The following is a 26348-nucleotide window of genomic DNA, read 5'->3' as shown; positions in this document are numbered from 1 at the left end:
AAATGATCCCTGGAATTCCATCAGGAAGGTGTAACTGATCCCCCCGAATTCCATCAGGAAGGTGTAAATGTTCCCGGGAATTCCATCAGGAAGGTGTAACTGATCCCCCCGTATTCCATCAGGAATGTGTAACTGATCCCCGGAATTCCATCAGTAAGGTGTAACTGATCCCGGGAATTCCATCAGGAATGTGTAACTGATCCCCCCGAATTCCATCAGGAAAGTGTAAATGATCCCGGGAATTCCATCAGGAATGTGTAACTGATCCCCGGAATTCCATCAGGAAGGTTTAACTGATCCCCGGAATTCCATCCGGAAAGGTGTAACTGATCCCCCCCGGAATTAGATCTGGAAGGTGTAACTGATCCTCGGAATTCCATCATGAATGTTTAAATGATCCCTGGAATTCCATCAGGAAGGTTTAACAGATCCCTGGTATTCCAGCAGGAATGTGTAACTGATCCCTGGAATTCCATCAGGAAGGTGTAATTGATCTGCCCGAATTCCATCACGAAGGTGTAACTGATCCCGGGAATTCCATCAGCAAGGTGTAACTGATCCCCCCCAAATTACATCAGGAAGGTGTAACTGATTCCCCCAAATTCCATCAGGAAGGTGTAACTGATTCCCCCAAATTACATCAGGAAAGTGTAGCTGATCCCCAGAATTCCATCAGGAAAGTGTAGCTGATCCCCCGTATCCCATCAGGAAGGTGCAACTGATCCACGGAATTCCATCAGGAAGGTGTAAGTGATCTGCCCAAATTCCTTCAGGAAGGTGTAACTGATCCCAAGAATTCCATCAGAAAGGTGTAGCTGAACCCTGGAATCCCATCAGGAATGTGTAACTGATCTTTGGAATTCCATCAGGAAGTTTTAACTAATCCCCGGAATTCCATCTGGAATGTGTAACTGATACCCGGAATTCCATCAGGAAGGTGTAACTGATCCCGGGAATTCCATCAGGAAGGTGTAACTGATACCCCCCAAATTCCATCAGGAAGGGGTAACTGATCCCCCCGAATTCCATCAGGAATGTCTAATTGATCTCCGGAATTCCATCAGTAAGGTGTAACTGAACCCCTCCGAAATTCCATCAGGTAGGGTTAACTGATGCCTGGAATTCTGTCAGGACGGTGTAATTGATACCCCGCATGGACTTCCATCAGTATGGTCGAACTGATCCCCACCCCCCCCCCCCCGGAATTCCATCAGTAAGGTGTAACTGATCCCCCCCTCACCCGGAATTCCATCACAAAGGTGTAACTGATCCCGCCGAAACCCATCAGCAATTTGTAACTGATCCCCCCGAATTCCATCAGGAAGGTGTAACTGATCCTGAGAATTCCATCAGGAAGGTGTAAGTGATTCCCCCGAATTCCATCAGGAAGGTGTAAATGATCCCGGGAATTCCATTAGGAAGGTGTAACGGATCCCCCCGAATTCCATCAGGAATGTGTAACTGATCCTGAGAATTCCATCAGGAAGGTGTAACTGATAACGGGAATTCAATCAGAAAGGTGTATCTGATCCCCCCGAGTTCCTTCAGGATGGTGTAACTGTTCCCCGGAATTCCATCAGGAAGGTGTAACTGATCCAACCACGGAATTCCATCAGGAAGGAGTAACTGACCCCCCGAATTCCAACCAGAATGTGTAACTGATCCCCGGAATTCCGTCAAGAGGGTGTAACTGTTCCCCGGAATATCATCTATAAGGTGTGACTGAACCCCTCCGGAATTCCATCAGGAATGGTTAACTTATCCCTGGAATTCCATCAGGAAGGTGTAACTGATCCCGTGAATTCCATCAGGAAGGTGTAAATGATTCCCCCGAATTCCATCAGGAAAGTGTAACTGATCCCCAGAATTCCATCAGGAAGGTGTAACTGATCCCCCCGTATTCCATCAGGAATGTGTAACTGATCCCCAGAATTCCATCAGGAAGGTGTAACTGATCCCCCCGTATTCCATCAGGAATGTGTAACTGATCCCCGGAATTCCATCAGGAAGGTGTAACTGATCCCGGGAATTCCATCAGGAATGTGTAACTGATCCCCCCGAATTCCATCAGGAAGGTGTAAGTGATCCTGGGAATTCCATCAGGAATGTGTAACTGATCCCCGGAATTCCATCAGGAAGGTTTAACTGATCCCCGGAATTCCATCAGGAAAGGTGTAACTGATCCCCCCCGGAATTCCATCTGGAAGGTGTAACTGATCCTCGGAATTCCATCATGAAGGTTTAAATGATCCCTGGAATTCCATCAGGAAGGTTTAACAGATCCCTGGAATTCCAGCAGGAATGTGTAACTGATCCCTGGAATTCCATCAGAAAGGTGTAATTGATCTGCCCGAATTCCATCACTAAGGTGTAACTGATCCCGGGAATTCCATCAGCAAGGTGTAACTGATCCCCCCAAATTACATCAGGAAGGTGTAACTGATCCCGGGAATTCCATCAGCAAGGTGTAATTGATTCCACCGAATTCCATCAGGTAAGTGTAGCTGATCCCCAGAATTCCATCAGGAAAGTGTAGCTGATCCACCGTATTCCATCAGGAAGGTGTAACTGATCCCCGGAATTCCATCAGGAAGGTGTAACTGATCCCCGGAATTCCATCAGGAAGGTGTAACTGATCCCGGGAATTCCATCAGGAATGTGTAACTGATCCCCCCGAATTCCATCAGGAAGGTGTAAATGATCCCGGGAATTCCATCAGGAATGTGTAACTGATCCCCGGAATTCCATCAGGAAGGTTTAACTGAACACCGGAATTCCATCAGGAAAGGTGTAACTGATCCCCCCTGGAATTCCATCTGGAAGGTGTAACTGATCCTCGGAATTCCATCATGATGGTTTAAATGATCCCTGGAATTACATCAGGAAGGTGTAACTGATCCCCCCGAATTCCATCAGGAAGGTGTAAATGATCCCGGGAATTCCATCAGGAAGGTGTAACTGATCCCCCCGTATTCCATCAGGAATGTGTAACTGATCCCCGGAATTCCATCAGGAAGGTGTAACTGATCCCGGGAATTCCATCAGGAATGTGTAACTGATCCCCCCGAATTCCATCAGGAAGGTGTAAATGATCCCGGGAATTCCATCAGGAATGTGTAACTGATCCCCGGAATTCCATCAGGAAGGTTTAACTGATCCCCGGAATTCCATCAGGAAAGGTGTAACTAATCCCGGCCGGAATTCCATCTGGAAGGTGTAACTGATCCTCGGAATTCCATCATGAAGGTTTAAGTGATCCCTGGAATTCCATCAGGAAGGTTTAACAGATCCCTGGAATTCCAGCAGGAATGTGTAACTGATCCCTGGAATTCCATCAGGAAGGTGTAATTGATCTGCCCGAATTCCATCACGAAGGTGTAACTGATCAAGGGAATTCCATCAGCAAGGTGTAACTGATTCCCCCGAATTCCATCAGGAAGGTTTAACTGATTCCCCCGATTTCCATCAGGAAAGTGTAGCTGATCCCCCGTATCCCATCAGGAAGGTGTAACTGATCCCTGGAATTCCATCAGGAAGGTGTAACTTATCCACCCGTATTCAATCAGGAAGATTTAACTGATCCCCGAGTTCCATCAGGACGGTGTAACTGATCCACGGAATTCCATCAGGAAGGTGTAACTGATCTGCCTAAATTCCTTCAGGAAGGTGTATCTGATCCCAAGAATTCCATCAGAAAGTTGTAGCTGAACCCTGGAATCGCATCAGGAATGTGTAACTGATCTTTGGAATTCCATCAGGAAGTTTTAACTAATCCCCGGAATTCCATCTGGAATGTGTAACGGATACCCGGAATTCCATCAGGAAGGTGTAACTGATCCCGGGAATTCCATCAGGAAGGTGTAACTGATACCCCCCAAATTCCATCAGGAAGGGGTAACTGCTCCCCTCGAATTACATCAGGAATGTCTAATTGATCTCCGGAATTCCATCAGAAAGGTGTAACTGAACCCCTCCGAAATTCCATCAGGTAGGGTTAACTGATGCCTGGAATTCTGTCAGGACGGTGTAATTGATACCCCGCATGGACTTCCATCAGTATGGTCTAACTGATCCCCACCCCCCCCCCCTGAATTCCATCAGGAAGGTGTAACTGATCCCCCCGAATTCCATCAGGAAGGTGTAACTGATCCAACCACGGAATTCCATCAGGAAGGAGTAACTGACCCCCCGAATTCCAACCAGAATGTGTAACTGATCCCCGGAATTCCGTCAAGAGGGTGTAACTGTTCCCCGGAATATCATCTATAAGGTGTGACTGAACCCCTCCGGAATTCCATCAGGAATGGTTAATTTATCCCTGGAATTCCATCAGGAAGGTGTAACTGATCCCCGGAATTCCATCAGGAAGGTCTAATTGATCCCACTGAATCACGTCAGCAATTTGTAAATGATAACACCAGATTCCATCAGAAAGGTGTAACTGATCCCGTGAATTCCATCAGGAAGGTGTAACTGATTCCCCCGAATTCCATCAGGAAAGTGTAACTGATCCCTGGAATTCCATCAGGAAGGTGTAATTGATCTGCCCGAATTCCATCACGAAGGTGTAACTGATCCCGGGAATTCCATCAGCAAGGTGTAACTGATCCCCCCAAATTACATCAGGAAGGTGTAAATGATCCCGGGAATTCCATCAGGAATGTGTAACTGATCCCCGGAATTCCATCAGGAATGTGTAACTGATCCCCAGAATTCCATCAGGAAGGTGTAACTGATCCCCCCGAATTCCATCAGGAAGGTGTAAATGATCCCGGGAATTCTATCAGGAAGGTGTAACTGATCCCCCCGTATTCCATCAGGAATGTGTAACTGATCCCCGGAATTCCATCAGGAAGGTGTAACTGATCCCGGGAATTCCATCAGGAATGTGTAACTGATCCCCCCGAATTCCATCAGGAAGGTGTAAATGATCCTGGGAATACCATCAGGAATGTGTAACTGATCCCCGGAATTCCATCAGGAAGGTTTAACAGATCCCCGGAATTCCATCAGGAAAGGTGTAACTGATCCCCCCCGGAATTCCATCTGGAAGGTGTAACTGATCCTCGGAATTCCATCATGAAGGTTTAAATGATCCCAGGAATTCCATCAGGAAGGTTTAACAGATCCCTGGAATACCAGCAGGAATGTGTAACTGATCCCTGGAATTCCATCAGGAAGGTGAAATTGATCTGCCCGAATTCCATCACGAAGGTGTAACTGATCCCGGAATTTCATCAGCAAGGTGTAACTGATCCCCCCAAATTACATCAGGAAGGTGTAACTGATCCCGGGAATTCCATCAGCAAGGTGTAACTGATTCCCCCGAATTCCATCAGGAAAGTGTAGCTGATCCCCAGAATTCCATCAGGAAAGTGTAGCTGATCGCCCGTATTCTATCAGGAAGGTGTAACTGATCCCCGGAATTCCATCAGGAAGGTGTAACTGATCCCCCCGAATTCCATCAGGAAGGTGTAACTGATCCCGGGAATTCCATCAGGAATGTGTAACTGATCCCCCCGAATTCCATCAGGAAGGTGTAAATGATCCCGGGAATTCCATCAGGAATGTGTAACTGATCCCCCCGAATTCCATCAGGAAGGTGTAAATGATCCCGGGAATTCCATCAGGAATGTGTAACTGATCCCCGGAATTCCATCAGGAAGGTTTAACTGAACACCGGAATTCCATCAGGAAAGGTGTCACTGATCCCCCCCGGAATTCCATCTGGAAGGTGTAACTGATCCTCGGAATTCCATCATGAACGTTTAAATGATCCCTGGAATTCCATCAGGAAGGTGTAACTGATCCCCCCGAATTCCAACAGGAAGGTGTAAATGATCCCGGGAATTCCATCAGGAAGGTGTAACTGATCCCCCCGTATTCCATCAGGAATGTGTAACAGATCCCGGGAATTTCATCAGGAATGTGTAACTGATCCCCGCCGGAATTCCATCTGGAAGGTGTAACTGATCCTCGGAATTCCATCATGAAGGTTTAAATGATCCCTGGAATTCCATCAGGAAGGTTTAACAGATCCCTGGAATTCCAGCAGGAATGTGTAACTGATCCCTGGAATTCCATCAGGAAGGTGTAATTGATCTGTCCGAATTCCATCACGAAGGTGTAACTGATCCCGGGAATTCCATCAGCAAGGTGTAACTGATCCCCCCACATTACATCAGGAAGGTGTAACTGATCCCGGGAATTCCATCAGCAAGGTGTAACTGATTCCCCCGAATTCCATCAGGAAAGTGTAGCTGATCCCCAGAATTCCATCAGGAAAGTGTAGCTGATCCCCGGAATTCCATCAGGAAGGTGTAACTGATCCCCCCGTATTCCATCAGGAAGGTGTAACTGATTCTCAGAATTCCATCAGGAAGGTGTTACTGATCCCCCCGTATTCCATCAGGAATGTGTAACTGATCCCCGGAATTCCATCAGGAAGGTGTAACTGATCCCCCCGAATTCCATCAGGAAGGTGTAAATGATCCCGGGAATTCCATCAGGAAGGTGTAACTGCTCCCCCCGTATTCCATCAGGAATGTGTAACTGATCCCCGGAATTCCATCAGGAAGGTGTAACTGATCCCGGGCATTCCATCAGGAATGTGTAACTGATCCCCCCGAATTCCATCAGGAAGGTGTAAATGATCCTCGAATTCCATCAGGAATGTGTAACTGATCCCCGGAATTCCATCAGGAAGGTTTAACTGAACACCGGAATTCCATCAGGAAAGGTGTCACTGATCCCCCCCGGAATTCCATCTGGAAGGTGTAACTGATCCTCGGAATTCCATCATGAAGGTTTAAATGATCCCTGGAATTCCATCAGGAAGGTGTAACTGATCCCCCCGAATTCCAACAGGAAGGTGTAAATGATCCCGGGAATTCCATCAGGAAGGTGTAACTGATCCCCCCGTATTCCATCAGGAATGTGTAACTGATCCCCGGAATTCCATCAGGAAGGTGTAACTGATCCCGGGAATTCCATCAGGAATGTGTAACTGATCCCCCCGAATTCCATCAGGAAGGTGTAAATGATCCCGGGAATTCCATCAGGAATGTGTAACTGATCCCCGGAATTCCATCAGGAAGGTTTAACTGATCCCCGGAATTCCATCAGGAAAGGTGTAACTGATCCCCGCCGGAATTCCATCTGGAAGGTGTAACTGATCCTCGGAATACCATCATGAAGGTTTAAATGATCCCTGGAATTCCATCAGGAAGGTTTAACAGATCCCTGGAGTTCCAGCAGGAATGTGTAACTGATCCCTGGAATTCCATCAGGACGGTGTAATTGATCTGCCCGAATTCCATCACGAAGATGTAACTGATCCCGGGAATTCCATCAGCAAGGTGTAACTGATCCCCCCAAATTACAGCAGGAAGGTGTAACTGATCCCGGGAATTCCATCAGCAAGGTGTAACTGATCCCCCCGAATTCCAACAGGAAGGTGTAAATGATCCCGGGAATTCCATCAGGAAGGTGTAACTGATCCCCCCGTATTCCATCAGGAATGTGTAACTGATCCCCGGAATTCCATCAGGAAGGTGTAACTGATCCCGGGAATTCCATCAGGAATGTGTAACTGATCCCCCCGAATTCCATCAGGAAGGTGTAAATGATCCCGGGAATTCCATCAGGAATGTGTAACTGATCCCCGGAATTCCATCAGGAAGGTTTAACTGATCCCCGGAATTCCATCAGGAAAGGTGTAACTGATCCCCGCCGGAATTCCATCTGGAAGGTGTAACTGATCCTCGGAATACCATCATGAAGGTTTAAATGATCCCTGGAATTCCATCAGGAAGGTTTAACAGATCCCTGGAGTTCCAGCAGGAATGTGTAACTGATCCCTGGAATTCCATCAGGACGGTGTAATTGATCTGCCCGAATTCCATCACGAAGGTGTAACTGATCCCGGGAATTCAATCAGCAAGGTGTAACTGATCCCCCCAAATTACATCAGGAAGGTGTAACTGATCCCGGGAATTCCATCAGCAAGGTGTAACTGATTCCCCCGAATTCCATCAGGAAAGTGTAGCTGATCCCCAGAATTCTATCAGGAAAGTGTAGCTGATCCCCGGAATTCCATCAGGAAGGTGTAACTGATCCCCCGTATTCCATCAGGAAGGTGTAACTGATCCCCGGAATTCCATCAGGAAGGTGTAACTGATCCCCCCGAATTCCATCAGGAAGGTGTAACTGATCCCCGGAATTCCATCAGGAAGGTGTAAATGATCCCCGGAATTCCATCAGGAAGGTTTAACTGAACACCGGAATTCCATCAGGAAAGGTGTCACTGATCCCCCCCGGAATTCCATCTGGAAGGTGTAACTGATCCTCGGAATTCCATCATTAAGGTTTAAATGATCCCTGGAATTCCATCAGGAAGGTGTAACTGATCCTCCCGAATTCCAACAGGAAGGTGTAAATGATCCCGGGAATTCCATCAGGAAGGTGTAACTGATCCCCCCGTATTCCATCAGGAATGTGTAACTGATCCCCGGAATTCCATCAGGAAGGTGTAACTGATCCCGGGAATTCCATCAGGAATGTGTAACTGATCCCCCCGAATTCCATCAGGAAGGTGTAAATGATCCCGGGAATTCCATCAGGAATGTGTAACTGATCCCCGGAATTCCATCAGGAAGGTTTAACTGATCCCCGGAATTCCATCAGGAAAGGTGTAACTGATCCCCGCCGGAATTCCATCAGGAAGGTGTAACTGATCCTCGGAATTCCGTCATGAAGGTTTAAATGATCCCTGGAATTCCATCAGGAAGGTTTAGCAGATCCCTGGAATTCCAGCAGGAATGTGTAACTGATCCCTGGAATTCCATCAGGAAGGTGTAATTGATCTGCCCGAATTTCATCACGAATGTGTAACTGATCCCGGGAATTCCATCAGCAAGGTGTAACTGATCCCGGGAATTCCATCAGCAAGGTGTAACTGATTCCCCCGAATTCCATCAGGAAGGTGTAACTGATTCCCCCGAATTCCATCAGGAAAGTGTAGCTGATCCCCCGTATCCCATCAGGAAGGTGTAACTGATCCCCGGAATTCCATCAGGAAGGTGTAACTTATCCACCCGTATTCAATCAGGAAGATGTAACTGATCCCCGAGTTCCATCAGGACGGTGTAACTGTTCCACGGAATTCCAGCAGGAAGGTGTAACTGATCTGCCTAAATTCCTTCAGGAAGGTGTATCTGATCCCAAGAATTCCATCAGAAAGGTGTAGCTGAACCCTGGAATCGCATCAGGAATGTGTAACTGATCTTTGGAATTCCATCAGGAAGTTTTAACTAATCCCCGGAATTCCATCTGGAATGTGTAACTGATACCCGGAATTCCATCAGGAAGGTGTAACTGATACCGGGAGTTCCATCAGGAAGGTGTAACTGATACCCCCCAAATTCCATCAGGTAGGGGTAACTGATCCCCCCGAATTCCATCAGGAATGTATAATTGATCTCCGGAATTCCATCAGTAAGGTGTAACTGAACCCCTCCGAAATTCCATCAGGTAGGGTTAACTGATGCCTGGAATTCTGTCAGGACGGTGTAATTCATACCCCGCATGGACTTCCATCAGTATGGTCTAACTGATCCCCACCCCCCCCCCCCGAATTCCATCAAGAAGATGTAACTGATCCCCCCCTCACCCGGAATTCCATCACAAAGGTGTAACTGATCCCGCCGAAACCCATCAGCAATTTGTAACTGATCCCCCCGAATTCCATCAGGAAGGTGTAACTGATCCAACCACGGAATTCCATCAGGAAGGAGTAACTGACCCCCCGAATTCCAACCAGAATGTGTAACTGATCCCCGGAATTCCGTCAAGAGGGTGTAACTGTTCCCCGGAATATCATCTATAAGGTGTGACCGAACCCCTCCGGAATTCCATCAGGAATGGTTAACTTATCCCTGGAATTCCATCAGGAAGGTGTAACTGATCCCGTGAATTCCATCAGGAAGTTGTAACGGATTCCCCCGAATTCCATCAGGAAAGTGTAACTGATCCCCCCGAATTCCATCAGGAAGGTGTAACTGATCCCCGGAATTCCATCAGGAAGGTTTAACTGAACACCGGAATTCCATCAGGAAAGGTGTCACTGATCCCCCCCGGAATTCCATCTGGAAGGTGTAACTGATCCTCGGAATTCCATCATGAAGGTTTAAATGATCCCTGGAATTCCATCAGGAAGGTGTAACTGATCCCCCCGAATTCCAACAGGAAGGTGTAAATGATCCCGGGAATTCGTTCAGGAAGGTGTAACTGATCCCCCCGTATTCCATCAGGAATGTGTAACTGATCCCCGGAATTCCATCAGGAAGGTGTAACTGATCCCGGGAATTCCATCAGGAATGTGTAACTGATCCCCCCGAATTCCATCAGGAAGGTGTAAATGATCCCGGGAATTCCATCAGGAATGTGTAACTGATCCCCGGAATTCCATCAGGAAGGTTTAACTGATCCCCGGAATTCCATCAGGAAAGGTGTAACTGATCCCCGCCGGAATTCCATCTGGAAGGTGTAACTGATCCTCGGAATACCATCATGAAGGTTTAAATGATCCCTGGAATTCCATCAGGAAGGTTTAACAGATCCCTGGAGTTCCAGCAGGAATGTGTAACTGATCCCTGGAATTCCATCAGGACGGTGTAATTGATCTGCCCGAATTCCATCACGAAGGTGTAACTGATCCCGGGAATTCCATCAGCAAGGTGTAACTGATCCCCCCAAATTACATCAGGAAGGTGTAACTGATCCCGGGAATTCCATCAGCAAGGTGTAACTGATTCCCCCGAATTCCATCAGGAAAGTGTAGCTGATCCCCAGAATTCCATCAGGAAAGTGTAGCTGATCCCCGGAATTCCATCAGGAAGGTGTAACTGATCCCCCCGTATTCCATCAGGAAGGTGTAACTGATCCCCGGAATTCCATCAGGAAGGTGTAACTGATCCCCCCGAATTCCATCAGGAAGGTGTAACTGATCCCCGGAATTCCATCAGGAAGGTGTAAATGATCCCGGGAATTCCATCAGGAATGTGTAACTGATCCCCCCGAATTCCATCAGGAAGGTGTAACTGATCCCCGGAATTCCATCAGGAAGGTGTAACTGATCCCCCCGAATTCCATCAGGAAGGTGTAACTGATCCCCGGAATTCCATCAGGAAGGTGTAAATGATCCCGGGAATTCCATCAGGAATGTGTAACTGATCCCCCCGAATTCCATCAGGAAGGTGTAAATGATCCCGGGAATTCCATCAGGAATGTGTAACTGATCCCCGGAATTCCATCAGGAAGGTTTAACTGAACACCGGAATTCCATCAGGAAAGGTGTCACTGATCCCCCCCGGAATTCCATCTGGAAGGTGTAACTGATCCTCGGAATTCCATCATGAAGGTTTAAATGATCCCTGGAATTCCATCAGGAAGGTGTAACTGATCCCCCCGAATTCCAACAGGAAGGTGTAAATGATCCCGGGAATTCCATCAGGAAGGTGTAACTGATCCCCCCGTATTCCATCAGGAATGTGTAACTGATCCCCGGAATTCCATCAGGAAGGTGTAACTGATCCCTGGAATTCCATCAGGAATGTGTAACTGATCCCCCCGAATTCCATCAGGAAGGTGTAAATGATCCCGGGAATTCCATCAGGAATGTGTAACTGATCCCCGGAATTCCATCAGGAAGGTTTAACTGATCCCCGGAATTCCATCAGGAAAGGTGTAACTGATCCCCGCCGGAATTCCATCAGGAAGGTGTAACTGATCCTCGGAATTCCGTCATGAAGGTTTAAATGATCCCTGGAATTCCATCAGGAAGGTTTAACAGATCCCTGGAATTCCAGCAGGAATGTGTAACTGATCCCTGGAATTCCATCAGGAAGGTGTAATTGATCTGCCCGAATTCCATCACGAATGTGTAACTGATCCCGGGAATTCCATCAGCAAGGTGTAACTGATCCCGGGAATTCCATCAGCAAGGTGTAACTGATTCCCCCGAATTCCATCAGGAAGGTGTAACTGATTCCCCCGAATTCCATCAGGAAAGTGTAGCTGATCCCCCGAATCCCATCAGGAAGGTGTAACTGATCCCCGGAATTCCATCAGGAAGGTGTAACTTATCCACCCGTATTCAATCAGGAAGATGTAACTGATCCCCGAGTTCCATCAGGACGGTGTAATTGATCCACGGAATTCCATCAGGAAGGTGTAACTGATCCCAAGAATTCCATCAGAAAGGTGTAGCTGAACCCTGGAATCGCATCAGGAATGTGTAACTGATCTTTGGAATTCCATCAGGAAGTTTTAACTAATCCCCGGAATTCCATCTGGAATGTGTAACTGATACCCGGAATTCCATCAGGAAGGTGTAACTGATATCGTGAGTTCCATCAGGAAGGTGTAACTGATAACCCCCAAATTCCATCAGGAAGGGGTAACTGATCCCCCCGAATTCCATCAGGAATGTCTAATTGATCTCCGGAATTCCATCAGTAAGGTGTAACTGAACCCCTCCGGAATTCCATCAGGTAGGGTTAACTGATGCCTCGAATTCTGTCAGGACGGTGTAATTGATACCCCGCATGGACTTCCATCAGTATGGTCTATCTGATCCCCACCCCCCCCCGAATTCCATCAGGAAGGTGTAACTGATCCCCCCCTCACCCGGAATTCCATCACAAAGGTGTAACTGATCCCGCCGAAACCCATCAGCAATTTGTAACTGATCCCCCCGAATTCCATCAGGAAGGTGTAACTGATCCAACCACGGAATTCCATCAGGAAGGAGTAACTGACCCCCCGAATTCCAACCAGAATGTGTAACTGATCCCCGGAATTCCATCAAGAGGGTTTAACTGTTCCCCGGAATATCATCTATAAGGTGTGACCGAACCCCTCCGGAATTCCATCAGGAATGGTTAACTTATCCCTGGAATTCCATCAGGAAGGTGTAACTGATCCCGTGAATTCCATCAGGAAGGTGTAACTGATTCCCCCGAATTCCATCAGGAAAGTGTAACTGATCCTCAGAATTCCATCAGGAAGGTGTAACTGATCCCCCCGTATTCCATCAGGAATGTGTAACTGATCCCCGGAATTCCATCAGGAAGGTGTAACTGATCCCCCCGAATTCCAACAGGAAGGTGTAACTGATCCCCGGAATTCCATCAGGAAGGTGTAACTGATCCCGGGAATTCCATCAGGAATGTGTAACTGATCCCCCCGAATTCCATCAGGAAGGTGTAAATGATCCTGGGAATTCCATCAGGAATGTGTAACTGATCCCCGGAATTCCATCAGGAAGGTTTAACTGATCCCCGGAATTCCATCAGGAAAGGTGTAACTGATCCCCCCCGGAATTCCATCTGGAAGGTGTAACTGATCCTCGGAATTCCATCATGAAGGTTTAAATGATCCCTGGAATTCCATCAGGAAGGTTTAACAGATCCCTGGAATTCCAGCAGGAATGTGTAACTGATCCCTGGAATTCCATCAGGAAGGTGTAATTGATCTGCCCGAATTCCATCACGAAGGTGTAACTGTTCTGGGAATTCCATCAGCAAGGTGTAACTGATCCCCCCAAATTACATCAGGAAGGTGTAACTGATCCCGGGAATTCCATCAGCAAGGTGTAACTGATTCCCCCGAATTCCATCAGGAAATTGTAGCTGATCCCCAGAATTCCATCAGGAAAGTGTAGCTGATCCCCCGTATTCCATCAGGAAGGTGTAACTGATCCCCGGAATTCCATCAGGAAGGTGTAACTGATCCCCCCGAATTCCATCAGGAAGGTGTAACTGATCCCCCCGAATTCCATCAGGAAGTTGTAAATGATCCCGGGAATTCCATCAGGAATGTGTAACTGATCCCCGGAATTCCATCAGGAAGGTTTAACTGAACACCGGAATTCCATCAGGAAAGGTGTAACTGATCCCCCCCGGAATTACATCTGGAAGGTGTAACTGATCCTCGGAATTCCATCATGAAGGTTTAAATGATCCCTGGAATTCCATCAGGAAGGTGTAACTGATCCCCCCGAATTCCATCAGGAAGGTGTAAATGATCCCGGGAATTCCATCAGGAAGGTGTAACTGATCCCCCCGTATTCCATCAGGAATGTGTAACTGATCCCCGGAATTCCATCAGGAAGGTGTAACTGATCCCGGGAATTCCATCAGGAATGTGTAACTGATCCCTGGAATTCCATCAGGAAGGTTTAACTGATCCCCGGAATTCCATCAGGAAAGGTGTAACTGATCCCCGCCGGAATTCCATCTGGAAGGTGTAACTGATCCTCGGAATTCCATCATGAAGGTTTAAATGATCCCTGGAATTCCATCAGGAAGGTTTAACAGATCCCTGGAATTCCAGCAGGAATGTGTAACTGATCCCTGGAATTCCATCAGGAAGGTGTAATTGATCTGCCCGAATTCCATCACGAAGGTGTAACTGATCCCCGGAATTCCATCAGCAAGGTGTAACTGATCCCGGGAATTCCATCAGCAAGGTGTAACTGATTCCCCCGAATTCCATCAGGAAGGTGTAACTGATTCCCCCGAATTCCATCAGGAAAGTGTAGCTGATCCCCCGTATCCCATCAGGAAGGTGTAACTGATCCCCGGAATTCCATCAGGAAGGTGTAACTTTTCCACCCGTATTCAATCAGGAAGATGTAACTGATCCCCGAGTTCCATCAGGACGGTGTAACTGTTCCACGGAATTCCAGCAGGAAGGTGTAACTGATCTGCCTAAATTCCTTCAGGAAGGTGTATCTGATCCCAAGAATTCCATCAGAAAGCTGTAGCTGAACCCTGGAATCGCATCAGGAATGTGTAACTGATCTTTGGAATTCCATCAGGAAGTTTTAACTAATCCCCGGAATTCCATCTGGAATGTGTAACTGATACCCGGAATTCCATCAGGAAGGTGTAACTGATACCGGGAGTTCCATCAGGAAGGTGTAACTGATACCCCCCAAATTCCATCAGGTAGGGGTAACTGATCCCCCCGAATTCCATCAGGAATGTGTAACTGATACCCGGAATTCCATCAGGAAGGTGTAACTGATCCCGGGAATTCCATCAGGAAGGTGTAACTGATACCCCCCAAATTCCATCAGGAAGGGTTAACTGATCCCCCCGAATTCCATCAGGAATGTCTAATTGATCTCCGGAATTCCATCAGTAAGGTGTAACTGAACCCCTCCGAAATTCCATCAGGTAGGGTTAACTGATGCCTGGAATTCTGTCAGGACGGTGTAATAGATACCCCGCATGGACTTCCATCAGTATGGTCTAACTGATCCCCACCCCTCCACCCCCCCCCCCCCCCGGAATTCCATCAGGAAGGTGTAACTGATCCCGCCGAAACCCATCAGCAATTTGTAACTGATCCCCCCGAATTCCATCAGGAAGGTGTAACTGATCCTGAGAATTCCATCAGGAATGTGTAAATGATCCCGTGAATTCCATCAGGAAGGTGTAAGTGATTCCCCCGAATTCCATCAGGAAGGTGTAAATGATCCCGGGAATTCCATCAGGAAGGTGTAACTGATCCTGAGAATTCCATCAGGAAGGTGTAACTGATCCCGGGAATTCCATCAGGAAGGTGTAACTGATCCTGAGAATTCCATCAGGAATGTGTAACTGATCCTGAGAATTCCATCAGGAAGGTTTAACTGATATCCGGAATTCCATCAGGAAGGTGTAACTGATCCCCCCCGAATTCCATCAGGAAGGTGTAACTGATTTTCCCGAATTCCATCAGGAAGGTGTAACTGATCCTGGGAATTCCATCAGGAAGGTGTAACTGATCCTGGGAATTCCATCAGGAAGTTGTAAATGATCCCGGGGATTCCATCAGGAAGGTGTAAGGGATCACGGGAATTCAATCAGAAAGGTGTAACTGATCCCCCCGAGTTCCTTCAGGATGGTGTAACTGTTCCCAGGAATTCCATCAGGAAGGTGTAACTGATCCCTGGAATTCCTTCAGGAAGGTGTAACTGATCCCGCCCACCACGGAATTCCATCAGGAATGTGTTACTGATCCTCGGAATTCCATCAGGAAGGTGTAACTGATCCCTGGAATTCCATGAGGAATCTGTAACTGATCCCCGGAATTCCATCATGAAGGTATAATTGATCCCTGGAATTCCATCAGGAAGGTGTAACTGATTCCGGGAATTCCATCAGAAAGGTTTAACTGATCCCCGGAATTCCATCATGAAGGATTAACTGATCCCTGGAATTCCATCAGGGAGGTGTAACTGATCCCACTCCAATTCCATCAGGAAGGAGTAACTGATCCCCCCGAATTCGAACCAGAATGTGTAACTGATCGCCGGAATTCCGTCAAGAAGGTGTAACTGTTCCCCGGAATATCATCTATAAGGTGTGACTGAACCCCTCCGGAATTCCATCAGGAATGGTTAACTTATCCCTGGAATTCCATCAGGAAGGTGTAACTGATCCCGTGAATTCCATCAGGAAGGTGTAACTGATCCCGGGAATTCCATAAGGAAGGTGTAACTGATCACCCCAAATTCCATCAGGAAGGTGTAACTGATTCCCCCGAATTCCATCAGGAAAGTGTAACTGATCCCCAGAATTCCATCAGGAAGGTTTAACTGATCCCCCCGTATTCCATCAGGAATGTGTAACTGATCCCCGGAATTCCATCAGGATGCTGTAACTGATCCCCCCGAATTCCATCAGGAAGGTGTAAATGATCCCGGGAATTCCATCAGGAAAGTGTAACTGATCCCCCCGTATTCCATCAGGAATGTGTAACTGATCCCCAGAATTCCATCAGGAAGGTGTAACTGATCCCCCCGAATTCCATCAGGAAGGTGTAAATGATCCCGTGAATTCCATCAGGAATGTGTAACTGACCCCCGGAATTCCATCAGGAAGGATTAACTGATCCCCGGAATTCCATCAGGAAAGGTGTAACTGATCCCCCCCCCCCCCGGAATTCCATCTGGAAGGTGTAACTGATCCTCGGAATTCCATCATGAAGGTTTAAATGATCCCTGGAATTCCATCAGGAAGGTTTAACAGATCCCTGGAATTCCATCAGGAAGGTGTAATTGATCTGCCCGAATTCCATCACTAAGGTGTAACTGATCCCGGGAATTCCATCAGCAAGGTGTAACTGATCCCCCCAAATTACATCAGGAAGGTGTAACTGATAACCCCGAATTCCATCAGGAAGGTGTAGCTGATCCCCAGAATTCCATCAGGAAGGTGTAACTGATCCCCCCAAATTACATCAGGAAGATGTAACAGATTCCCCCGAATTCCATCAGGAAAGTGTAGCTGATCCGCCCGTATTCCATCAGGAAGGTGTAACTGATCCCCGGAATTCCATCAGGAATGAGTAAATGATCCCGGGAATTCCATCAGGAAGGTGTAACGGATCCCCCCGAATTCCACAAGGAAGGTGTAACTGATCACGGGAATTCAATCAGGAAGATGTAACTGATCCCCCCGGAATTCCATCAGGAAGGTGTAACTGATCACGGGAATTCAATCAGGAAGATGTAACTGATCCCCCCGGAATTCCATGAGGAATCTGTAACTGATCCCCGGAATTCCATCATGAAGGTATAATTAATCCCTGGAATTCCATCGTGAAGGTACAATTGATCCCTGGAATTCCATCAGGAAGGTTTAACTGATCCCTGGAATTCCATCAGGAATGTGTAACTGATCCCTGGAATTCCATCAGGAAGGTGTAACTGATCCCACTCCAATTCCATCAGGAAGGTGTAACTGATCCAACCCCGGAATTCCATCAGGAAGGAGTAACTGATCCCCCCAAATTCCAACCAGAATGTGTAACTGATCCCCGGAATTCCGTCAAGAAGGTGTAACTGTTCCCCGGAATATCATCTATAAGGTGTGACTGAACCCCTCCGGAATTCCATCAGGAATGGTTAACTTATCCCTGGAATTCCATCAGGAAGGTGTACCTGATCACCGGAATTCCATCAGGAAGGTCTAATTGATCCCCCTGAATCCCATCAGCAATTTGTAAATGATAACCTCAGATTCCATCAGGAAGGTGTAACTGATCCCGTGAATTCCACAAGGTAGGTGTAACTGATCCCGGGAATTCCACAAGGTAGGTGTAACTGATCCCCCCGAATTCCAGCAGGAAGGTGTAACTGATCCCGGGAATTCCACAGGGTAGGTGTAACTGATCCCCCCAAATTCCATCAGGAAGGTGTAACTGATCCCGGGAATTCCACAGGGTAGGTGTAACTGATCCCGGGAATTCGTTCAGGAAGGTGTAACTGATCCCCCCGTATTCCATCAGGAATGTGTAACTGATTCCCCCGAATTCCATCAGAGAAGTGTAACTGATCCCCAGAATTCCATCAGGAAGGTTTAACTGATCCCCCCGTATTCCATCAGGAATGTGTAACTGATCCCCGGAATTCCATCAGGAAGCTGTAACTGATCCCCCCGAATTCCATCAGGAAGGTGTAAATGATCCCGGGAATTCCATCAGGAAGGTGTAACTGATCCCCCCGTATTCCATCAGGAATGTGTAACTGATCCCCGGAATTCCATCAGGAAGGTGTAACTGATCCCCCCGAATTCCATCAGGAAGGTGTAAATGATCACGGGAATTCCATCAGGCATGTGTAACTGATCCCCGGAATTCCATCAGGAAGGTTTAACTGATCCCCGGAATTCCATCAGGAAAGGTGTAACTGATCCCCCCCGGAATTCCATCTGGAAGGTGTAACTGATCCTCGGAATTCCATAATGAAGGTTTAAATGATCCCTGGAATTCCATCAGGAAGGTTTAACAGATCCCTGGAATTTCATCAGGAATGTGTAACTGATCCCTGGAATTCCAACAGGAAGGTGTAGCTGATTCCCCCGAATTCCATCAGGAAGGTGTAACTGATTCCCCCGAATTCCATCAGGAAAGTGTAGCTGAAGCCCAGAATTCCATCAGGAAGGTGTAACTGATCCCCCAAAATTACATCAGGAAGGTGTAACTGATTCCCCCGAATTCCATCAGGAAAATGTAGCTGATCCCCAGAATTCCATCAGGAAAGTGTAACTGATCCCTGGAATTCCATCAGGAAGGTGTAACTGATCCCACTCCAATTCCATCAGGAAGGTGTAACTGATCCAACCCCGGAATTCCATCAGGAAGGAGTAACTGATCCCCCCCGAATTCCAACCAGAATGTGTAACTGATCCCCGGAATTCCGTCAAGAAGGTGTAACTGTTCCCCGGAATATCATCTATGAGGTGTGACTGAACCCCTCTGGAATTCCATCAGGAATGGTTAACTTATCCCTGGAATTCCATCAGGAAGGTGTCAATGATCCCCGGAATTCCATCAGGAAGGTCTAATTGATCCCCCTGAATCCCATCAGCAATTTGTAAATGATAACCCCAGATTCCATCAGGAAGGTGTAACTGATCCCGGGAATTCCATAAGGAAGGTGTAACTTATCCCCCCGAATTCCATCAGGAAGGTGTAAATGATCCCGGGAATTCCATCAGGAAGGTGTAACTGATCCCCCCGTATTCCATCAGGAATGTGTGACTGATCCCCGGAATTCCATCTGGAAGGTGTAACTGATCCCCCCGAATTCCATCAGGAAGGTGTAAATGATCCCGGGAATTCCATCAGGAATGTGTAACTGATCCCCGGAATTCCATCAGGAAGGTTTAACTGATCCCCGGAATTCCATCAGGAAAGGTGTAACTGATCCCCCCCGGAATTCCATCTGGAAGGTGTAACTGATCCTCGGAATTCCATCATGAAGGTTTAAATGATCCCTGGAATTCCATCAGGAATGTGTAACTGATTCCTGGAATTCCATCAGGAAGGTGTAATTGCTCTGCCCGAATTCCATCACTAAGGTATAACTGATCCCAGGAATTCCATCAGCAAGGTGTAACTGATCCCCCCAAATTACATCAGGAAGGTGTAACTGATTCCCCCGAATTCCATCAGGAAAGTGTAGCTGATCCCCAGAATTCCATCAGGAAGGTGTAACTGATCCCCCCAAATTACATCAGGAAGGTGTAACTGATCCCCCCAAATTACATCAGGAAGGTGTAACTGATTCCCCCGAATTCCATCAGGAAAGTGTTGCTGATCCGCCGTATTCCATCAGGAAGGTGTAACTGATCCCCGGAATTCCATCAGGAATGTGTAAATGATCCCGGGAATTCCATCAGGAAGGTGTAACGGATCCCCCCGAATTCCACCAGGAAGCTGTAACTGATCCCCGGAATTCCATCAGGAATGTGTAAATGATCCCGGGAATTCAATCAGGAAGATGTAACTGATCCCCCCGGAATTCCATCAGGAAGGTGTAACTGATCTGCCCAAATTCCATCAGGAAGGTGTAACTGATCCCAAGAATTCCATCAGAAAAGTGTAGCTGAACCCTTGAATCACATCAGGAATGTGTAACTGATCTCTGGAATTCCATCAGGAAGTTTTAACTGATCCCCAGAATTCCATCTGGAATGTGTAACTGATACCCAGAATTCCATCAGGAAGGTGTAACTGATCCCGGGAATTCCATTAGGAAGGTGTAACTGATCCCCCCCAAATTCCATCAGGAAGGGGTAACTGATCCCCCCGAATTCCATCAGGAATGTCTAATTGATCTCCGGAATTCCATCAGTAAGGTGTAACTGAACCCCTCCGAAATTCCATCAGGTAGGGTTAACTGATGCCTGGAATTCTGTCAGGACGGTGTAATTGATACCCCGCATGGACTTCCATCAGTATGGTCTAACTGATCCCCACCCCCCCCCCCGGAATTCCATCAGGAAGGTGTAACTGATCCCCCCCCTCCCCGGAATTCCATCACAAAGGTGTAACTGATCCCGCCGAAACCCATCAGCAATTTGTAACTGATCCCCCCGAATTCCATCAGGAAGGTGTAACTGATCCTGAGAATTCCATCAGGAAGGTGTAAGTGATTCCCCCGAATTCCATCAGGAAGGTGTAAATGATCCCGGGAATTCCATCAGGATGGTGTAACGGATCCCCCCGAATTCCATCAGGAATGTGTAACTTATCCTGAGAATTCCATCAGGAAGGTTTAACTGATCCCCGGAATTCCATCAGGAAAGGTGTAACTGATCCCCCCCGAATTCCATCAGGAAGGTTTAACTGATCCCCGGAATTCCATCAGGAAAGGTGTAACTGATCCCCCCCGGAATTCCATCTGGAAGGTGTAACTGATCCTCGGAATTCCATCATGAAGGTTTAAATGGTCCCTGGAATTCCATCAGGAAGGTTTAACAGATCCCTAGAATTCCATCAGCAAGGTGTAACTGATCCCTGGAATTCCATCAGGAAGGTGTAATTGATCTGCCCGAATTCCATCACTAAGGTGTAACTGATCCCGGTAATTCCATCAGCAAGGTGTAACTGATTCCCCCGAATTCCATCAGGAAAGTAGCTGATCCCCAGAATTCCATCAGGAAGGTGTAACTGATCCCCCCAAATTACATCAGGAAGGTGTAACTGATTCCCCCGAATTCCATCCGGAAAGTGTAACTGATTCCCCCGAATTCCATCAGGAAGGTGTAACTGATCCCCGGAATTCCATCAGGAATGTGTAAATGATCCCGGGAATTCCATCAGGAAGGTGTAACAGATCCCCCCGAATTCCACCAGGAAGGTGTAACTGATCCCCGGAATTCCATCAGGAATGTGTAAATGATCCCGGGAATTCAATCAGGAAGATGTAACTGATCCCCCCCGAATTCCAACCAGAATGTGTAACTGATCCCCGGAATTCCGTCAAGAAGGTGTAACTGTTCCCCGGAATATCATCTATAAGGTGTGACTGAACCCCTCTGGAATTCCATCAGGAATGGTTAACTTATCCCTGGAATTCCATCAGGAAGGTGTAACTGATCACCGGAATTCCATCAGGAAGGTCTAATTGATCCCCCTGAATCCCATCAGCAATTTGTAAATGATAACCCCAGATTCCATCAGGAAGGTGTAACTGATCCCGGGAATTCCATAAGGAAGGTGTAACTGATCCCCCCAAATTCCATCAGGAAGGTGTAACTGATCCCCGGAATTCCATCAGGAAGCTGTAACTGATCCCCCCGAATTCCATCAGGAAGGTGTAAATGATCCCGGGAATTCCATCAGGAAGGTGTAACTGATCCCCCCGTATTCCATCAGGAATGTGTAACTGATCCCCGGAATTCCATCAGGAAGGTGTAACTGATCCCCCCGAATTCCATCAGGAAGGTGTAAATGATCCCGGGAATTCCATCAGGAATGTGTAACTGATCCCCGGAATTCCATCAGGAAGGTTTAACTGATCCCCGGAATTCCATCAGGAAAGGTGTAACTGATCCCCCCCGGAATTCCATCTGGAAGGTGTAACTGATCCTCGGAATTCCATCATGAAGGTTTAAATGATCCCTGGAATTCCATCAGGAATGTGTAACTGATCCCTGGAATTCCATCAGGAAGGTGTAATTGATCTGCCCGAATTCCATCACTAAGGTGTAACTGATCCCGGGAATTCCATCAGCAAGGTGTAACTGATCCCCCCAAATTACATCAGGAAGGTGTAACTGATTCCCCCGAATTCCATCAGGAAAGTGTTGCTGATCCGCCGTATTCCATCAGGAAGGTTTAACTGATCCCCGGAATTCCATCAGGAAAGGTGTAACTGATCCCCCCCCCCCCGGAATTCCATCTGGAAGGTGTAACTGTTCCTCGGAATTCCATCATGAAGGTTTAAATGATCCCTGGAATTCCATCAGGAATGTGTAACTGATCACTGGAATTCCATCAGGAAGGTGTAATTGATCTGCCCGAATTCCATCACTAAGGTGTAACTGATCCCGGGAATTCCATCAGCAAGGTGTAACTGATCCCCCCAAATTACATCAGGAAGGTGTAACTGATTCCCCCGAATTCCATCAGGAAAGTGTAGCTGATCCCCAGAATTCCATCAGGAAGGTGTAACTGATCCCCCCAAATTACATCAGGAAGGTGTAACTGATTCCCCCGAATTCCATCAGGAAAGTGTTGCTGATCCGCCGTATTCCATCAGGAAGGTGTAACTGATCCCCGGAATTCCATCAGGAATGTGTAAATGATCCCGGGAATTCCATCAGGAAGGTGTAACGGATCCCCCCGAATTCCACCAGGAAGGTGTAACTGATCCCCGGAATTCCACCAGGAAGGTGTAAATGATCCCGGGAATTCAATCAGGAAGATGTAACTGATCCCCCCGGAATTCCATCAGGAAGGTGTAACTGATCTGCCCAAATTCCATCAGGAAGGTGTAACTGATCCCAAGAATTCCATCAGAAAAGTGTAGCTGAACCCTTGAAACACATCAGGAATGTGTAACTGATCTCTGGAATTCCATCAGGAAGTTTTAACTGATCCCCAGAATTCCATCTGGAATGTGTAACTGATACCCAGAATTCCATCAGGAAGGTTTAACTGATCCCGGGAATTCCATTAGGAAGGGGTAACTGATCCCCCACAAATTCCATCAGGAAGGGGTAACTGATCCCCCCGAATTCCATCAGGAATGTCTAATTGATCTCCGGAATTCCATCAGTAAGGTGTAACTGAACCCCTCCGAAATTCCATCAGGTAGGGTTAACTGATGCCTGGAATTCTGTCAGGACGGTGTAATTGATACCCCGCATGGATTTCCATCAGTATGGTCTAACTGATCCCCACCCCCCCCCCGGAATTCCATCAGGAAGGTGTAACTGATCCCCCCCCCGGAATTCCATCACAAAGGTGTAACTGATCCCGCCGAAACCCATCAGCAATTTGTAACTGATCCCCCCGAATTCCATCAGGAAGGTGTAACTGATCCTGAGAATTCCATCAGGAAGGTGTAAGTGATTCCCCCGAATTCCATCAGGAAGGTGTAAATGATCCCGGGAATTCCATCAGGAAGGTGTAACGGATCCCCCCGAATTCCATCAGGAATGTGTAACTGATCCTGAGAATTCCATCAGGAAAGGTGTAACTGATCCCCCCCGGAATTCCATCTTGAAGGTGTAACTGATCCTCGGAATTCCATCATGAAGGTTTAAATGATCCCTGGAATTCCATCAGGAAGGTTTAACAGATCCCTGGAATTCCATCAGCAAGGTGTAACTGATCCCTGGAATTCCATCAGGAAGGTGTAACTTATCCACCCGTATTCCATCAGGAAGGTGTAACTGATCCCCGGAATTCCATCAGGAATGTGTAAATGATCCTGAGAATTCCATCAGGAAAGGTGTAACTGATCCCCCCCCGGAATTCCATCTGGAAGGTGTAACTGATCCTCGGAATTCCATCATGAAGGTTTAAATGATCCCTGGAATTCCATCAGGAAGGTTTAACAGATCCCTGGAATTCCATCAGCAAGGTGTAACTGATCCCTGGAATTCCATCAGGAAGGTGTAACTTATCCACCCGTATTCCATCAGGAAGGTGTAACGGATCCCCCCGAATTCCACCAGGAAGGTGTAACTGATCACGGGAATTGCATCAGGAAGATGTAACTGATCCCCCCCGAATTCCATCAGGAAGGTGTAACTGATCACGGGAATTCAATCAGGAAGATGTAACTGATCCCCCCGGAATTCCATCAGGAAGGTGTAACTGATCTGCCCAAATTCCATCAGGAAGGTGTAACTGATCCCAAGAATTCCATCAGAAAAGTGTAGCTGAACCCCTGAATCACATCAGGAATGTGTAACTGATCTCTGGAATTCCATCAGGAAGTTTTAACTGATCCCCAGAATTCCATCTGGAATGTGTAACTGATCCCCGGAATTCCATCAGGAAGGTGTAACTGATCCCCCCGAATTCCATCAGGAAGGTGTAAATGATCCCGGGAATTCCATCAGGAATGTGTAACTGATCCCCGGAATTCCATCAGGATGGTTTAACTGATCCCCGGAATTCCATCAGGAAAGGTGTAACTGATCCCCCCCGGAATTCCATCTGGAAGGTGTAACTGATCCTCGGAATTCCATCATGAAGGTTTAAATGATCCCTGGAATTCCATCAGGAATGTGTAACTGATCCCTGGAATTCCATCAGGAAGGTGTAATTGATCTGCCCGAATTCCATCACTAAGGTGTAACTGATCCCGGGAATTCCATCAGCAAGGTGTAACTGATCCCCCCAAATTACATCAGGAAGTTGTAACTGATTCCCCCGAATTCCATCAGGAAAGTGTTGCTGATCCGCCGTATTCCATCAGGAAGGTTTAACTGATCCCCGGAATTCCATCAGGAAAGGTGTAACTGATCCCCCCCCCGGAATTCCATCTGGAAGGTGTAACTGATCCTCGGAATTCCATCATGAAGGTTTAAATGATCCCTGGAATTCCATCAGGAATGTGTAACTGATCACTGGAATTCCATCAGGAAGGTGTAATTGATCTGCCCGAATTCCATCACTAAGGTGTAACTGATCCCGGGAATTCCATCAGCAAGGTGTAACTGATCCCCCCAAATTACATCAGGAAGGTGTAACTGATTCCCCCGAATTCCATCAGGAAAGTGTAGCTGATCCCCAGAATTCCATCAGGAAGGTGTAACTGATCCCCCCAAATTACATCAGGAAGGTGTAACTGATTCCCCCGAATTCCATCAGGAAAGTGTTGCTGATCGGCCGTATTCCATCAGGAAGGTGTAACTGATCCCCGGAATTCCATCAGGAATGTGTAAATGATCCTGGGAATTCCATCAGGAAGGTGTAACGGATCCCCCCGAATTCCACCGGGAAGGTGTAACTGATCCCCGGAATTCCACCAGGAAGGTGTAAATGATCCCGGGAATTCAATCAGGAAGATGTAACTGATCTCCCCGGAATTCCATCAGGAAGGTGTAACTGATCTGCCCAAATTCCATCAGGAAGGTGTAACTGATCCCAAGAATTGCATCAGAAAAGTGTAGCTGAACCCTTGAAACACATCAGGAATGTGTAACTGATCTCTGGAATTCCATCAGGAAGTTTTAACTGATCCCCAGTATTCCATCTGGAATGTGTAACTGATACCCAGAATTCCATCAGGAAGGTGTAACTGATCCCGGGAATTCCATTAGGAAGGTATAACTGATCCCCCCCAAATTCAATCAGGAAGGGGTAACTGATCCCCCCGAATTCCATCAGGAATGTCTAATTGATCTCCGGAATTCTATCAGTAAGGTGTAACTGAACCCCTCCGAAATTCCATCAGGTAGGGTTAACTGATGCCTGGAATTCTGTCAGGACGGTGTAATTGATACCCCGCATGGACTTCCATCAGAATGGTCTAACTGATCCCCACC

This window comes from Hypanus sabinus, chromosome 18 (genome assembly GCF_030144855.1).
Source record: "Hypanus sabinus isolate sHypSab1 chromosome 18, sHypSab1.hap1, whole genome shotgun sequence".
Classification (NCBI taxonomy): domain Eukaryota; kingdom Metazoa; phylum Chordata; class Chondrichthyes; order Myliobatiformes; family Dasyatidae; genus Hypanus; species Hypanus sabinus.
Note: the sequence above shows the minus strand (reverse complement) of the source record.